We start from the raw sequence: 18,571 nt of genomic DNA on the forward strand, positions 1-18,571 counted from the left end.
AATGGAGGCTTGTTGATTTTTTATTAAAGCTTGTTGTTCTACCATTAATGCATGATGATTCTTTACCAAAGTTCTTTGTTCATTAATAGTAGAATCAGTAGCCTCGTGTCTCTTTTCCGAGGCTTCCATAAACTTTATCAACATGGTCTCAAGATCGGGTTTCTTCTCAGCTGGTGGCTGATCCTTTTGGTAGAAGCCTCGGCCTGTTTGCCTATAATTCTCTTCTTTATGCTTCTTATGTTCTTCATATGGCAGCCACTCTTTCTTTGGTTTCCTCCAGTCTTCATCGTACTTGTCCCCACTCGAGTAGCATACTTGAGCCTTTTTATTCCCATATTCATCCAAATTACAGTCCTTGGTTAAGTGTGGACCATTACACCTCTCGCAACTAACTCTTATGGCATGAATTGAGTGGTCCATTTGTGTCAACCTCCGCTCCATATTATTTAGCATAGCCATTATGGCTGCTATTTCTTCAGTTTAGGTCCCTCCACCACCTTTGATTCCTTCTTGCCTAGGGTTGTGGTACTCACGAGAGTGCTTCGCGAATTCTTCAATTAGCTCCTTAGCCTCCCTTGGATTTTTCTTTGTTAAAGGTCCTTGTGAATCAAGGAGTTGTCTTGTCATAACGTTGACCCCATCATAGAAAATTGACATCTCTTGTTGCACATTTAGATCATGTTGAGGAAATTTTCTGAGCAAGCCCTTGTATCGCTCCCATGCTTCGTATAATGACTCCCCCGGCTGTTGTTCAAAGTTGGCTATTGCCTTCTTGAGTTTAGATATCTTGGATGGTGGGCAAAATTGGTCAAGAAATTGCTCACGCATTTGAGCCCAAGTGGTGATCGTACCCGGTGGAAGTGATTTTAACCATTCTTTATCAGCTCCCTTGAAGGTAATGGGAAGCATCCTAAGCAAGACGGTGTTTCTGTTGACCTTTGGGACATTAAAGTAATCTACAATGTCATTGACTTCATCGAGATGCTTAAAAGAATCCTCATGATCCCTCCCATAAAATGGGATATCCTTCAATGCAGTCAAGATGTGCCCCTTCAGCTCGAATGTGGCAGTGGCAGGTATTGCGGGTTGGATTAAACCGGGACCCATATCTTCTCAGATCCGCTTCTTGTAAGCTCCCATGGACATCTCCTCAATGTCTGCCATCTCGTTCCTTTGCTCGTTCTCGGGTTCGCTCGTATGTTCTTCAAATTCAGGCTCGGTATCGTATTCAGATTCGGTTTGGACGGGTATTTGATCCAAGTGTTCAAGCTTTCTCTTGTTCTTTGAGGATGAACTTGACTCCCCCGATTTCTTTGAGAACACTGATTTGAACTCTTGCAATGGCGTCTTCTTTGGCGTGTGATCTTCCTTCGTGTTCTTGTTCTTATTCTTGTGAAGAGTAGACTTGGGATCTTCGAGTGGTGGCACCAAAGGTGTGTTAGAGCCTCTGGTCATGAACTACTGTAAACTAAAATGAATAAAAGCATAAAACTGAACTAAAATAGAAAAATAAACTAAGAACTAAAAAAAAACTAAAATTCTCAGAAACCACTTCGTGGCACTTTTCTGGCCACGTCGTGTTCTCTGAAATAAAATAAAAAATTAAATTTTGCTGGAAAGTTAACTTTTTGCGGGTTCTACCCCACAAAAAGGATCGATTAACCTAATGCAAATAAATTAAGAAACTATGTCGTTCCCCGGCAACGGCGCCAAAAACTTGATGTGCACGGAAGTACCCACTAATTTTAATATTTATAACCTAACAAACTTAGACTAACTATGCACTTATAGGCAGTGTACCTAATCAGATTACAGTATAGCTTAGGTAAGTCAAATGTCGATCGCAGGGAACGGTGTTATTAATTACTTTATTAACTACTAAATTAATCTAATTATTAACAAGCTAAGAGGGTTTTTATCTAATTTTTCAAGTTTAGATGAACTTAATTCTTTAACAAAAACTCAATCAATAAACAAAATACTTCTGTTAGTTCGAATCCACTTTCACTCAATGGTTATACATTAGCTATAACTATTACTGTTGGTGACCAATTAAGAATGTATTAGCAATTTAGTTCTAAATCTACTAATTATTAATCAATTCATGTAAATCTATTTATGTTCATACAATAGTTAACACATAATCAATTATTAAATAGAATTCGAGCCATGAAGATTAATTAATCAAAACACAATTACAGTCATAATATGAGTTCTCTAACGCAGCTTAGCTTAATTATTCAATTACTAATCTAAGATTGGTTTGATCTTAGCTCCAATAACTAGTGTTCACTATATCATTAGGTATTCAAGTTCATGCAGAATTGTGTTCACTAACTACACAGAACAAGAGTTTAAAGCAATCAAATAACTAGTTCAAGCATGCTACGTAAAATCAATCAACACAAGCATATCACCATCAATTAAAGTTAAGTCTAATGCATTGAAACCATGAGTTCCAGCTTCATCTAGCTAACAGAAGCAGCTAGATTTCGCTGGACATATTAACAGCTAAACAAACGAATATTATAATCCAAAACATGTTAAAGTGTACCAAACTATAAACCAATTTATGAACTCTTTCTTCCTTGGTGCTAGGACCAGCTTCTAGATCTTTTTCTCTTCTGAATTTCGTATTTAGGAACCCCTCTAAGCCAGTCAAAAGTCCTCCAAGTCGTAGGGTTCAAGAGTATATATATATATATATATATATATATATATATATATATATATATTCTGAAAAATCTTGTGCCACGTCGTGGTTATCTCTACCACGTTGTGGTTTTTTAAATATTCCGTATCTGGCAAGGACTCCTTCTTTACGTAATCTTGTCTTCTAGAATACTCATGTCACGTCGTGGTTTACTCTGTCACGTCGTGGTTTTAGCGAATTCCGTGGCTTTCTTTATCTTTTGCACTCCAAACCTCCAATGTTCCATGAATTGTCAAATCTGGCGCCTTTCTTCAAAAATACTTCTAATTGGCTGCAAGTAACAATTTAAACTCATAAGTACCATTATTCTAAACATATTACCAACTTATTAATAAAAATGTCAATAAATATTGCCTAAAAATAGGTATGAATATGGTAATATCATAGCACAACACCTTCCAGCGGCAACAAATTTAGCTTCAACGGTAGAACAAGCCACTAATTTATGCTTCTTGCTTTGCCAACTCACCAAGATATCTCCATGCATTTGAACCCATCATGAAGTACTTTTACGATCAATGTCATATCCACCATGATCAGAATCAGTGTATCCCACCAGATTGAACTCAAAATCATGAGGATAGTATAACCCAATATTTGATGTATGCTTCAAATAACAAAAAATTCTCTTTATAGTGTGAATATGAGATTCCTTAGGACTGGCTTGATAACGAGCACACAATATGGTTGTAAACATAATGTTAGGACGACTTGTAGTAAGATAGAGCAGTGAACCTATCATCCCTTGATACAGATTTGTGTTCATATCAGCGCCAGTTGGATCATCACCAATAAACGTTGATGAAGACATTGGAGTTGTCGGTTTGTAGTTAGAAAAACCATACTTCTTCAGCATATCTGCAAAGTATTTAGTTTCAAAAACAAAAAATACGATCACTTAGTTTTTTAATCTGCATACCTATAAAGAAGGTTTGTTCACCCATCATGCTCATTTCGAACTTCTTAGCCATGATCTCAGCGAATTCAGAACTTAGATTCTCATTAGTGGATCTGAAAATGATATCATCAAAATACACTTGAGCAAGAATGATGTGAGATCCTGAAGGCTTGATGAACAAGGTGTTGTCAATATTTCCTCTTTTTATGCACTTGTAAGAAGATAGCTCGCCAATGTGTCATACCATGCTCTAGGTTCTTGCTTTAAACCATAGACAGCTTTATGAAGACAATATACATGATTTGGAAACTCTTCACTTTCAAACCCTGGAGGTTACTTTAGAAACACTTCTTCTTGAAGATATCCATGTAAGAAGTTAGTCTTAACATCCATTTGATAGACTTTGAAGTTGTTGATCGAAGCAAAAGCAAGAAATAGAAGAATTTATTTAAGTCTAACAACAGGAGAAAATGTTTCATCATAGTCAAACCCTTCCAGCTGACATAAACCCTCAGACAAAAGTATAGCTTTGTTTCTTATGATGATACCATCTTCATCCATCTTGTTTTTAAAACCCAACGAGTTCCAGTGATAGTTTTTCCTTGATCCTTAGAACAAGAGTCCGCACATGTTGACGTTCAAATTCATTCAGCTCATCTTGCATAGTCTTGATCAATTTAGCTCCTTTCAGGGCGTCAACAACATTCTTTGGTACAATCATCGAGACAAATTCACAAAAATGTAGAAGTTGCTGCTGAATCTGCTACGAGTGAGAATCTCACAATTTACATCTCTAATGATTTGAGATTCAAGATGATCTCTAAGAATTCTAGGATTAGGACATTCATTCATGTTGTTTGGAACAAAATCTTATTGAATTGATGGTTTAGCTTCTTTAGAGATGGCAGGCTGATCTTCAGAGATAGGTTGTGAGCTTATATTTTGATCAACATTAGGAACAACAGGCTCAGTGTCATTTCACAAGAATTCATGAACAAGGTTTGAGGGACTGGAAGTAAGTTAATTCATAATTGATGATGGGTGATCAATCTGGTCATGAATGAATGAGTCTTCATTGAAAGGTACATGAGCAGTTTCCTTAACAGTTTGCCTTGAAGATTAAATACGATGCAAGCTTTGGATATACTAGAGTAACCTAAAAACACTCCTTCATCAACTTTAGCTTCAAACTTAGAACGTTGATCTCTTTTATTCAACCTAAAAACACACGAAAGTAAGAGATGTACGGTTTCCTTCCCTTAAGTAGATCATAGGAACATTTCCCATGACGCTTAACAACGATTGACTGGTTTTGGGTATAATACGTTGCGTTGACAGCTTTAACCCAAAATGACAAAGGAAGACCGGCTTCAACAACCATAGTTTTTCCAGCTTCAATGAGTGTTCTATTTCTTCTTTCAGCTATGCCATTTTGTTGGGGAGTTTTAACAGCAGAGAAATTCTGGGAAATTCCTTAGTTTGAGCAAAAGTCTTCCTAAGATGAGTTTCTAAACTCAGTTCCATGATCACTACGTAATTTACTAACTTTGTGTCATAGACAACTTCCCATTGCTTAATGATAGAAATGATTTCATCAGCGACATGACTCTTCTTTATAAAAAATACTACCCAGGTAAATCTTGAAAACTCGTCCACAATAACGAAAGTATACTTCTTCCTAGCACTTGACTTAATTGGGACCGATCCAAAAAGATCCACATGGAGAAGATGAAGTGGTTTGATGATGGAGGAACAAGACTTTGGATTGAAGGATGACTTGGTTTTCTTACCATTTTCACATGTTGAGCATAGCTTATCATTGACAAATTGCATATTAGGAATTCCTCTTAAAATCTAATTCCCTGAAATCTTTGATATGTTCTTGAAATTCAAATGAGATATATGCCACAACCAATTTAGATAAGACTGGCCATGAGAGAAGAAGCAACAACGATGAAAGTTGTTAGTAGAGAACATATCCAAGACATCGATGTCATTCTATCCGTTAACAGTTAGAATAGTGACATTGTTTTGATCAACAACCTTTCATTCTCTCTTGTTATATTGAACTTCATAATCAGCATCACACAGTTGGTTGATTGAAATGACATTGTGCTAAAGACCTTTCACGTAAGATACGTTCTTGAGTACAACAGAATTGCACATGATGGTTCATATCCCTTTGTAGCTCCCTTACCATTATCTCCATATGTAACAGTAGGATCATCCTTCTTTATGAAATCAAGAGACTTGAATCCAGTCACATGTCTTGAGCAACCGCTATCTAGATACCAAATATGTTCTTTACCCTAAAACTAAAATATATAGTTAATATACACTGACCCCTCTTGCAATGGGTCACTTAAGAAAAGATGTTATAACAATCATCAGGGAGACAGTTTGAAGAGTTTCCCTTTTTTATCCACTTTTCATTTCAAATCATGATGTTGTCATTGCGAATGGTTTTCTTTTCAAGAAAACACTCTATGACTTTATGAGAAGCTTCACCACATCGATAACAAACTTTGATTCTAGGATTCTTTCCATTAACATTAGATTTTGATTTCTTTTCAACTGTTGAATCTGAAGAACATTGATTATTTGATTTAAGAAATTTTGTTTTAGTTCTGGAACAAGGATTCTCATCGATGATATGCTTAGACAATACCTTGTCATGAGGCTCATGAGACATTGAAGAGTCATATGAAGTAGAAGACTTTGACTTATCTTTAGGTTCAGAGTTGCTAACTGTACACTAAGGAACGATGCTAAGAATTCCGTTTACGGAATGAAATTCACTATTACATATAAGAAATTTTAGCAAAGCCTTGGTGGAAGGTAGAACATAGTCACGATGAGAAGGTTGGCGGGAAGTATCAAGAGCAAATAATTGAGAAATACATTTGATGTTACCATTAGAATCACCGGAGCAATGAGTATCAATTAAAGTTTGATTTAAAAAAATAAGAACTCACAAATCTATTTTTAAATTCTTTTTCTAAACAATCCACGGTATAGAAGGTTTATTTACACTCAACACCTTTTGTTAAGGAAACATCACCTATATCGTTGTAACACCCACATATTCGGGCTAGTCAATTTCGAGACAATAAACATCAAAAAATGAGTTTTTGATGGAAGATTGGTTAGAAGGCGTAATATTAACGAAGTTATAGTATGTGTTACAAGGGTTTCGTACATATAAAGAACGCCGAAATCCGAGTTATAACGAAGAAGTTATGGCCTGTCGAAGTTTTACGGCAAAACCGGCATGGCACCGGGAAATGTAAATAGTGAATTTACGATAGAGAACTTTTTAGCCTTATCAATATAAACAAAAGTTTTAGTGTATGTTAAACTGAGAGCGTGCATAAAAAAAATGTCCAAATCTGACTTCGTATGAGGAACTTATGATTTTTCTAAGATTTGGCTTAGTATTGCACAACCCGGAATTCGAATTTTAGATCGAGCGGTTTTTGCCCAATGTGACCAAAATGAGAGTTAAAGGTCTCATTAATAGGAACTCAACGGTAAAAAGACAGACGAAAATGGAGTCCGTATGTAGAAGTTATGAATTTTACGCGGTCATTTAACAGTATAATCTCCTCTTACTGTTAAATTTAAAATCGGTTGAGAATTAGCCAACAGAGTCAAAACAAAAGTTTTATATCTTATTTTTATCTACACGTGGATATAAAGAACGTCGAAAACGGAGATTGTATGCAAAAGTTATGAATTTTTGAAAATCGACTGTTTTACCCCCTATATGCGATGCCACGTGTCAGCACCAGGCTTTGCCTTGGTGTCCAAGCCAGCTCACGACGTGAGCACTACTTCCTCACGACGTGAGTGACCCCAACTCAGCCTATAAATAGATGAATGAAGGCTACCGAGTTCCTCACACCTCCCATCATTTCTCTCTCTCTCTCTCTAGAACCTCTCTCTAGCCTCTAAAACCCCCCTAAAGCCTAGGTAAACCCCCTAGCACCCCGAAGGAAGCCCCGAGGCTCCCGGAGACTCTGAGAGAAGTCTTTCGGCACGGTAGCGCTGCTCCAGATGAGCTCGGTTTTGAGAAAAAACCGCTGTAAGTGAGCTACGTCTGCCCTATCTTTAAATATAGTTTATATATAAATATAATATCGTTATTATGAACCTATAAATAAGATTTATCAGTGATTCAAAGTCGTTATATTGATTGATCTACTTAAAGGGATGATGTCTAGGCTGTGATTTAGTGAGATGTTTAAAGTGGGATTTCCAAACAGTATACTTCGTATACCAAACGGAACCTACCTCCGATATGATCCTACCAGGTTGTTCCTTACTTGATAGATCATGAAGTAGATTCTGAGTTAATGATGAATCTAGACTAATAATTAATCATGGTAATATTAGACTAAAATTTAGTGATAATAATGCTAGGTTTCGTCGAAGGAAAATAGAATCGTTAGAAGCGAATCGCTGGCTGAGTTTGGAATCATCACTTTAACACGTGAGTGCATAGTTATTTTCATCTTACACATAGATATGAAATATTTTATATAAATTACGTGCTATATGTGCATATTATCTGTATACTTGTTATCTATGTTGGATGAACGATTTTATACATGTTTTAAATAATTTAAATTGTATATGTATTTTATATCTACAAATATGTTGGGTAAAACATGTATAGATGAATGATGAGAGATGAAAAATGATATGAGTGAACATTGGCAGCTATAGACTTAGTGCCTAATAAATAACCTCGGCAACTATGGACTTAGTGTCTATTGGATAAATGCTGGTAGCTATGGACTTAGTACCTGTTAGATAAAGTTGGTAGTTATGGACTTAGTACCTATTAGATAAACACTGGTAGCTATGGATTTAGTACCCGATGAATGAACTTTAGCAGCTATGGAATTAGTGCTTTACGAACGAGCATTGGAGCTATGGACTTAGTGCCTGTCATATAAACCCTGGAAGCAATGGACTTCGGAATGAACGAATGCAGGATAGATGACTCTCAGGGTAGACCCTAAGAGTAAGGAAGATACTGGGGATGGGTAATTGGGTTGATTGTTTGATGTTTAAGCATAATAATTAAATTATTTTTGGCTGAAAACCCTATGTACTCACCAGGTTTCCCAACCTGACCCACTCAAGCTTATTTGTATCACAGGTGTCAATATGAAGTTACATTACACTGAGAGATTAAAGAGATGTAGATCACCAGTGTAAATGAATGTAAGTTCTGTTTATGCTTATGTTTCTATATTAATGATGACATCCCAAATGTTTTCAAATGAACAAAAATACATTTCTTTGGAAATACTTTGATAACGTATTTATCATGTTTTTCTGGGAACAAATTTCACAACATTTTTATTAAAAGAGGTACTCTGATTTTTATAAAGCATAAACAAAATCGGTCTTTTCTGGCCGTGAAAATGGGGATGTCACAATCGCCTCCAGAATTTTCTCACACTGATATGGAATCTGAGCATTAATAATTCTTGTGACTTATGGTGAGAAGACGCCCAATTTTTTAAAATAAGTTGAATGCATTTAGCATGATCAACAACTTTTTCTTTTTCAGAATGGAGAAAATTGTTGGTCAATGAGATACATGTGTTTTCCCTTTTTAAGAGAGAAATAGATTTTTCAAGAAAAGAGAGTTTTCCTTTAAGATTTTTTTTACTCAAAGAGAGAAGATATTTCTTTGTTTGAAACAGATAAAACGAAACATAAGTGATCAATCATGTCATCTTTTTCGATGTTATTGATAGAAGAGAAATTAACAAGATTTTTTACCTGATACGTTGAGGTAGCGTCTTATTCTAACATAGGGTCTGTAGCAGCTTGAGAAGGATCAATGTCAAGAGATCCAACGCTGTCATTTGATGTGTCAACATGAGATTCAATGATATGGGCCATGAGACACTTACCTATTGAGACTTTGTCATCTGAAAGATTTTCCTTTTCAAAAGCAGATGATAGTTTGATCATCATCTCTTGAGCAGTCGAGCAGTTTTGAACCAAACGATAGATATAATAAGGGAGTGAGTTTCTAATAGCAACTCTCGCCTTTACATCGAGATTCAACACCCTTTTTTCTTCCTTGTTGAATCCCGAAATAGATTTCCTTTTTAGCTTACTATCAGATGCACCATCATTGGATGATTGATTCGTAACGGTGATGGGTCCTTTGTTGATGACGTCGAGCATGTCAAAGTCCATGATCTCGAGAGCATCCATGGCCTTTGACTTCCAAGAAGTGAAGTTTAGTTCATCAAACTGAGGAATCTTGTTGTAAGCAGTCGATTTTGGATTGTAAGAGGTCGACATAATTACTTGAGTGTATCAAAAACCTATTGTGATACCAATTGAAGTTTTGTATCGATCAGATACACTTCAAGAATAACGAAGAAGAACAAAATTATTAATCAAATAAAGAACAAAAACGTAAATAACACAGAGGATTCACCAAATTGTCTTTCACCAAGAAAGGGGTTGTTTTTACCAAAAAAATGGGTTGTCACAAAGAAGGTCACCAAAACGTTAACGACACCAAGCCGTTCTACATTAGGGTTTTACCTTAATGTTGAATATATACTAATCTATACAAGTATATCCCTTAATTGAAGGAATTGTATCTAAACTATATACTAAGAACTGATCTTCATAACCATGATATCGAATATGCTATCTATTCTATACTTATCCGTATCATTACCTAATATACAAAGGTTACACATAATAACTATCTACACGATGACGCTGATAAACTTGAGATGCTGACGTTGATGTTGATCTTAACGCTGGCGTTGGCAGATAGAGTATAAGTATTTTAACTCATCAGATCATAAGCTGAGACCTTACACATATTAATCAGTCAAAACCAAATACGGATGAGGAAAGAGATTTCATGACCAGGGTTCCATATTTGAGTGTTTTTGGATGTCTCATATATGCTATAGTCTATATTACATGTAACGCCCGCGTTTCCAGGCTAGGCATTTTCGTTGATGTAATAGTCTAGGTTAACCTTTGTAACCCGTTTTGAAATAATAAAAGTGTATTATTTGAGTATTATGTGTTTTGTGCTTAATTGCTTAATTATGTGGTGTGATTAATTCAGAATAAAAATAAGCGTCAAAATTAAAGTTTGAGATAAGCCCGATAAATTTTTCATAAAGTTGTAGTGGTCGAAACAAGGATTCCGGAGATATAAGGAATGCCGAAATCCGAGTTATAACGAAGAAGTTATGACCTGTCGAAGTTTCGTGACAGAACCGGCACGACCCAGCGCGACCCAGCGCGACGTAAATAGTGAATTTAAGGTAGATAGATATCTATCCTTAGTGACCTAAATGAGAATTGAAGATCTCATCGATAGTAGTGCAACGACGGAAAGACGGACGGAATCGGAGTTCAGATGAAGGAGTTATGAATTTCGAACGGAGTTTTCCTGTCCCGGCCTACTAAAGATATTATATAAGTAATATACTTATAATATATTAAAAATAAAGTCAAAATTAGCCAATGGAGTCTAAACGAGAGTTGTAGAGCATAATCTCACCTTCGCGGCGATATAAAGAACGTCGAAAACGGAGTTCGTATGCGAAATTATGAATTTCTGAAGTTCGGGGCGCGAAACCCCAAAACTGTCAGAGACTACGACGTGGAAAGCAGTGCCACGACGTGGCAAGTGTCCTGACACCTCCAGGAGGCCCCCATATGCAACTTGGGATGACGCATGCAGTGACGACCAAGGCCACGACGTGGAAAAAGGTTGCCACGACGTGGCAAGGGCCAAATTTGCCCTATAAATAGATTTGAAGGGCCAGCCGTTTAGGGTTGCTATTTTCTCTCTTCTCTCTCCCGTTTTGCATCGATTTGCATGCCAAAAGTACCCCGAAGCCCCGGTAATATTCCTGAGTCCCGAAGCAAGTCCCGAGATCCTGAAGATCCCGAGAAGTGCGGTTCCCGAGCCGAAGCTCTGCCCGCGAGAAGTCGATTTTTTGTGAAGATCTTTCAGATCTGCTGAGGATTTCTACTTCTGCAAGTCATAGTGTTGTCCGATCATCTTCTGATCAAGTGAGTGTATACTACCTTTCATAAACACGATAATAATACAAGATTGGTTCGAGTGTATTAAGTATATTGTTGTTTATAAGTGTGAGTGTGTAGTTACTTTCTTCTAACGCATAATTATGAAGTATTTTATACGGAATACGTATTATGTGTATAATTTTGTGGTTATGTGTGAATGTGTATTCACTTTCTTCTATCTCATAGATATGATTTATTCTCTATGAAATACGTGTTATGTGTGTGTGTGCCTCATCTGTTATGTGGAATATGTATTGATTAAAGCATGCTATACAGTTTTTTTTTAAACTATGTATAAAATGTATATTTTTATCTACTAATATGTTGGGTAGAACATGGGTAGATAGTTGGTGTGTAATAAACAGATGAGAGGCCTCGTTGTTGTTTGATTTAGTCATCTAGCGGAGTTTAGATGACGACCACTGGCTATTCTAGACAGTCTTGTGGAAACATTAGCAGGTTCGCCACCTGTAGGTGTTAATGAACTTGGGTGTTCATTTGTTGTACTCCATCCCCCTCATGGTTGCCTTATTTGACTTATATTGCTGAGGTACCCCCGAAGCATGTGTTGTCGCCCCGATGAAATATTCTTAGACTAGGTCCCTTGTGTTAGTTGTTTTAGGGACATAAAGTGAGAATAACGGGAATAGGTAATTGGTTTATTGTTGGTTGGTGAAAATTAAATATGATTATTTATTGTGGGTTGAAAACCCTATATGCTCACCAGGCTCCCAAGCCTGACCCACTTAGTTTTATTTGTATTACAGGAAGTGGCGCAAGGGCGTGAGATGGATGAACCATCAGTTGTTTTGTTTACAAGTCTGTATATGTTTATATTTGTTGAATGACTTGTAATGTATTCGTTTATGCTTATTGGTCTGTATCAGAACATGACACCCCGAGTTTTGATTATAATGAAAATACATTTCTTTTATGAAATGATTTGGTAAACATTGTTTTATCATGTTTTGTTTTTGGGAACAAATTCCGCAACTCTTTCAAATCAAAAGGATTTACTCTGAAATTATTTTAAAAGCATAAATGAAAATCGGTCTTTTCTGGCCGAGATTTTGGGGATGTCACATTACACCTGATATGGCTCATGCTGTTAGTGTGGTAAGCCGGTTTTATGAGTAACCCATGAAAATCTCTCTAGTAAGCAGTCAACTAGATTATATGATACTTGAAGGGAACGATTGAAATTTGTCTGGTTTATGGTGCTAACACACTAAATAGTGACATGGTTGGTCATGCATATTCAGACCATGATGGTGATCTGGTGAAAAGAATATCACTAACATGTTATATATTTACTTTATTCAGATGTGCTATAAGTTGGAAGTCAACATTAAAAGCTATTATAGGCTTGTCTACAATTAAAACATGGCACATGTTAATGCTCGGAGGAATAAAGGGGTGTATATGGTTAAACGGTCTTATTTAAAGTCTTAGATTGAAGGTAGAGAAACATATATTGTTTTGTGACAATTAGAGTGTTGTATGTCTTGCAAAGACAAAACATATTGATGTAAAACTTAATTTCACCAGGGAAGTTTTGGAAGAATAAACGTTCACTATTAAAAAGATATATACCAAGAAGAACCTGATCGACATGTTGACAAAATCGTTGCCTACAGAGAAGTCTAAGCATTGCTTGGACTTGGTAGATGTTCGCAAGTGGTAAGTCCCTTCGGGACAAACAGGCATGAAGGGGATGATTCTTGATCATCCTTGATGGCCGAATAAAATTTAAGTCAAATTGAAGATTGTAAATTTATGAATTAGAATTTTTGTGACCGATTAAATAACTCGACCTGAACGGAGTGAAGAAAACTCGAATGACGATTTTGAAGGGATACGTGTTTGGAGTATGTTGATGACAGTTAGGCTCGAAGTTGTACACATCAAACATTTATCCTATGGGGTGCAGAGGAATGGAGCCCCATGATATGAAATTTTTTAGTTATTCCAAATTTACTTTTATATGATACATCTCTAGGGAAAATGACTTATTAAGGTAATTAACTTTTCGGTATGTTCACATCTGGGTAACTATTTTTTTTTTGTATAAATTTAGGTAACAAACTTGTTGGAAGTATTCACATATGACCCTTATGACTTGCTATAGCAGGTTAAATCCTAGATGTGAACGCTTTTAACAAGTTCGTTACCTAGATGTGTACAAAAAAATAGTTACCCAAATATGAACAAAACGAAAAATAAAAGTAAATACACGAATGGTCCCTGTGGTTTGGGAGAACTTGTGTTTTTGGTTCCTAACTTATTTTTTTTAACTTGGATGGTCCCTACTGTTTATTTTTGTTACGCGTTTGGTCCCTGTTTTACTTAAAAAAACTATTTTGCCCTTATTAACTTATTTTTTAATTCATTTTCTTATTTATGTATTTATTTTTTATATATTTAAAAAAACTAATAGACCCCACATATCTGTATCTTCTCACCATAAACCTCAAACTATATTTGAGAAATTTAATTCGGATGGTCCCTATTGTTTATTTTTGTTGCACGTTTGGTCCCTATCTTAACTAAAAAAACTATTGTGCCCTTATTAATTTATCTTTTAATTAATTTTCTTATTTATGTATTTATTTTTTATATATTTAAAAAAATTAATAGACCGCACATATTTGTATCTCCTCAACGTAAACCTGAAACCACATTTGAGAAATTTAATTTGGGTCTTACCGATCACCATCACATCTCTCATCCTCCCCAACTTCTATTTCTTTTCCATCTTTAGTAACATCGACATCTTCACCATCCTTCTTTTTTTAGGTATTTCAACTCCGACGAACCAACACCATAACCTACTGTCTCTTCATCTTTAGTAGGTTGTGGTGTTGATTCAACGGAGTTAAATGACCGAAAAAAGAAGGGATGATGAAGACGTAACAAAATTAATAAGTGCACAATAGTCTTTTTAGGTAAGACAAAGACCAAGCTCGTAACAAAATTAAACATTATGGATCATCCGAGTTAAAAAAAAAAGAAATTAATTAAAAAATAAACAGTATGGATCATCCGAGGAGATACAAATATGTGGGGTCTATTAATTTTTTAAATATGTAAAAAATAAATACATAAATAAGAAAATTAATTAAAAAATAAATTAATAAGGGCATATTAGAATTTTTAGGTAATACAGAGACCAAACTCGCAACAAAAATAAACAGTAGGAACCATCCAAGTTAAAAAAATAAGTTAGGGACCAAAAACACAAATTTCCCTAACCCACAAGGACCATTCGTGTAATTTACTTTTATTTTTCGTTTTGTTCATGTTTGGGTAACTATTTTTTTCGTACACATCTAGGTAATGAACTTGTTGAAAGCGTTCACATCTAGGATTTAATCTGCTATAGCAGGTTATAATGGTCATATGTGAACAATTCCAACAAGTTTGTTACCTAGATATGTAAAAAAAGATAATTACCCAGATGTGAACATATCGAAAAGTTAATTACCTTAATAAGTCATTTTCCCTACATCTCTATAGTTGTTAGGGTTTACAATTATAAATTTTCGTAGTTAGAAATTTCAAATGTAATCACTTTGTAACCGTTTTATATAAGAAAAAGTTCTCTTGTTTGTGTCAATGGACATGTGTCATATCAATCTAACCACATTAAATCTTTGTATCTTTCATCTTGTTATTTTGGTTTCTTGCGTGACATCAATAAAAACATATAAACCTCGATACACAAATAAATTACTGACCCAATGCATAGTCAACAAATTATGTACGTCTCTAATGTGAAATAATGAGTTTATGACCAAATAAAAGTCAAAAGGATCCCACCATTTTCCATCATGTTGGGTTAGGTATGAAGATGGACCCCCCCCCCCCCCTCCCCCCACCCTTACCCTTACCCCACCCTCCTCAAAAGCACATTCACTATACTTATTATGAGGGCTTTTCATGCCTACATCCAAGGCCTCACGCTCCATCATTTGAAATTTACTTATGCTTAACGGTTTGAGCTACAAGTTTTCAAGAAAACGAGAGATGCCTAATGAATTGAACGATAGTGATATGTGAATATGACACATCATAAAAAGAATGGGATCAAAATCATGACATTTTTTTTTTCACTTGGTAACCAATGATGAATTTCTTTGTCGATATACAAGTGTAAGTTTTTGTACGACTTCAATGGACATAATGTTTTGACTTGTTCTTTGATATATGGTTTTATAATTACGCGAGAAATATCATCTTCACGAAATTCGATATATATAATCTTTTGAACATCGATCACGTGACGAAAATGATCAAATGAGAGTGGAGACATAGGTGGTTATTTAGGAGTAGAGTAGTTAATTTGCCGTTTTTAAAAAAAAATATAGTTATAAGTCATAATAATAAATAAGATATATTGATAATCGGAATGAATTAGTTGTAGTTATATGCTAAAATCAAATTGTTTAGTTTATTTTAATCATTTACATATACATAAGCTAAAGGGTTTACAGTCCAGTGATATCAAATGTTGTATAGATATCACTTTCTTTTCTATACTTTAAGTCATTTCTGAAATATATGTGAAATTAAAAATTGATTAGATTTTTTTTTCTAAAACTTAAAAAATAAATAAAGAATAAGCATGTATATCAGAAAAAAGATACACTTTACACTCGACCTAATAAAAAATTATAGGGATTACTTAAATGTCTAAAACAATGATGGAAACATAATTTCAAGTAATAATGGTGATGCCAAAAGAAACAAAAAACTTATAAAAAAATGCTAGTATTTTTTTTAAATAAATCGACAAAAAAATGTTATTTCTTAACCAAAAAAATTAAAATATATTTATTTAAGTCATTTAACTAGATTTTTTAAAATTTTATCTATCTATACATGTATACATTAATCAAGAAAAATGACCAAAATGAATGATGCACCAGAATTTCAAGTTATATAACGAAATGACTGCTAGTTTCACAACATGTCATATTAATGTTGTGATTTTTTTTATTGCCATATGATGTATCACCATGACACCATGTATGTTGTGAAGTACAAGACCATTGCGAAATATTTTTAAAGGAATTTCGATTATGATTTTTTCATTTAGTTTAATTAGGTTTCGTAATAAGTCTGTAAATTTGTAAATGTTCTAAAATCATTGCCAAATTACCCAATTTTGTCCATAGTAGCCATTGAAGCTTTATAACCGACTTACACAAACTCAACTCCCATTACATCTCTTTCAAATATTTTCTTTTTCAATAAATGGCTAGTAGGTCATATAATGGCGACAAATGTAAAGAAGTTATAAGAACCTCAATAATGCCAACAAATACAAATATATTTGTGAAGACAATGATAGTGACTTTTGATTAACCACATATTTCCTATTTTTTCAGCAAAATAGAATTCTACTTTGTCGGTGGGATCTCCTTGGTCAACAGAAAACAATTCGTGAAGGCGAATCTATGTTGTAATTGCATTTTTGGGATTTGTTTCCATGACTCGACCGCAATCAGCTAGAGTTTTGAGCAATAGGTTTTGACAAAATCCTCTCCGATGAACTAGTAGACGTAACATCATGTTTGGATAAAGGAGATTTTTCTGGTTCTGGAGGCTTAAATTTATTCTCACGTGAAAGCAAGTGACAAAAGTCAATACCAATGACGACTAAGTAGAGGTAGCATTTTTTAGATCTGTCGAGCAAGTGATTCAAGTTGGACGATCATAAAACAGATTGACGATGTAGAGTGTAAAATCTCACCGAAAGAGTAGCTCCACCGGTTCCAGTTCTGGTTCAGTTCCAGTTCCAGTTCCCATCGAAGATCCATGAGGTGGGTTCTATACCATCAAATCCACAAACCATAGTAATGAATGGACATGGAGTTCTACACAACTTGCAGCCGATTGTCGAGGCATTTGAAGTTTGATGTTGGTGGACGCTATTTGAGTGAAGCATAAAGAGGAACAAAATTTTGTTGGAGATATCTAAAGTGTTGTTTGATTTTCTGAAGCAAAAATCCATGAAGTCTGCGGACCACCTCTGCAACCCTCTGCAGTAGAAGAGGTGGACCAAACGGCTGCAGACTGTAATAAGAAGCATGTTTATTTTTTTAACATCCGCATACTATTGCAGACATTAAAAAACTTAAAATAAACTAATTTTATAAATCAAAAATAGTTTTTTAATACGGAAAATTTAATAATGTATAACATTTTCGCAAGAATTAATGATATTTTAATAAAAAATAATGATATTTCAACAGTAAAAAATAAAGATATTTAGTAAAAAATAATGATATTTCATCAAGAATCTATCATTATTCAATATAAAAAAGCAAAAAAAAATTCAACAAAAATAAACGAAAAAAAAAATGAAATAAAATTTCAACAACATATAATAAAAATTTCAGCAAGAAAAAAAAAAGAAGAAGAGGTTGCAAGAGGCAGTACAAGTGCTGCACCAAACAGAACACGCGCATATGTTTTTTACTCTGAAGACTTCTAACAAAAAAAAAAGCTGCGAGATGAAAAGTGTTGCGTGTGCTGCGTCGTGTAACAATAAGAGGTCTGAAGATGTTTTTTTTTCCAAAAAACAAACAACACCTAAGTGAGGGTTTCAATTAATAACCTAGTGAGAAGTAGGGCTGTTCACTGTTCGGATAAAACCGAATTATCCAATTGGACAATTTGGATTGAACTATTTGGTTCGGATATTCAGATTTTTTGATTGGTTTTCAAGAAAACCGAATTATTATTTTGGATTTCGGATTGATTTTGGTTTATAAAATAAGAACCGAATAGTCCAAAAAAACCGAATAAATATTTATTATTTATCTATTTATAATATATATCTATAGTTATTTATT

General features: G+C 34.7%; 1 non-coding gene across 1 annotated transcript; it reads left to right on the forward strand.

Annotated features, from left to right (window-relative positions):
- The first annotated feature begins 673 nt into the window (after positions 1–673).
- Positions 674–780, forward strand: LOC145096608 (small nucleolar RNA R71). The gene has a single exon (XR_013703984.1). It is a non-coding gene; the product is annotated as a small nucleolar RNA R71 (small nucleolar RNA).
- Positions 781–18,571: the final 17,791 nt, after the last annotated feature.

Source organism: Lactuca serriola, chromosome 3, assembly GCF_051521515.1.
Source record: "Lactuca serriola cultivar US96UC23 chromosome 3, Lser_US96UC23_V15, whole genome shotgun sequence".
NCBI classification, from domain to species: Eukaryota; Viridiplantae; Streptophyta; class Magnoliopsida; order Asterales; family Asteraceae; genus Lactuca; species Lactuca serriola.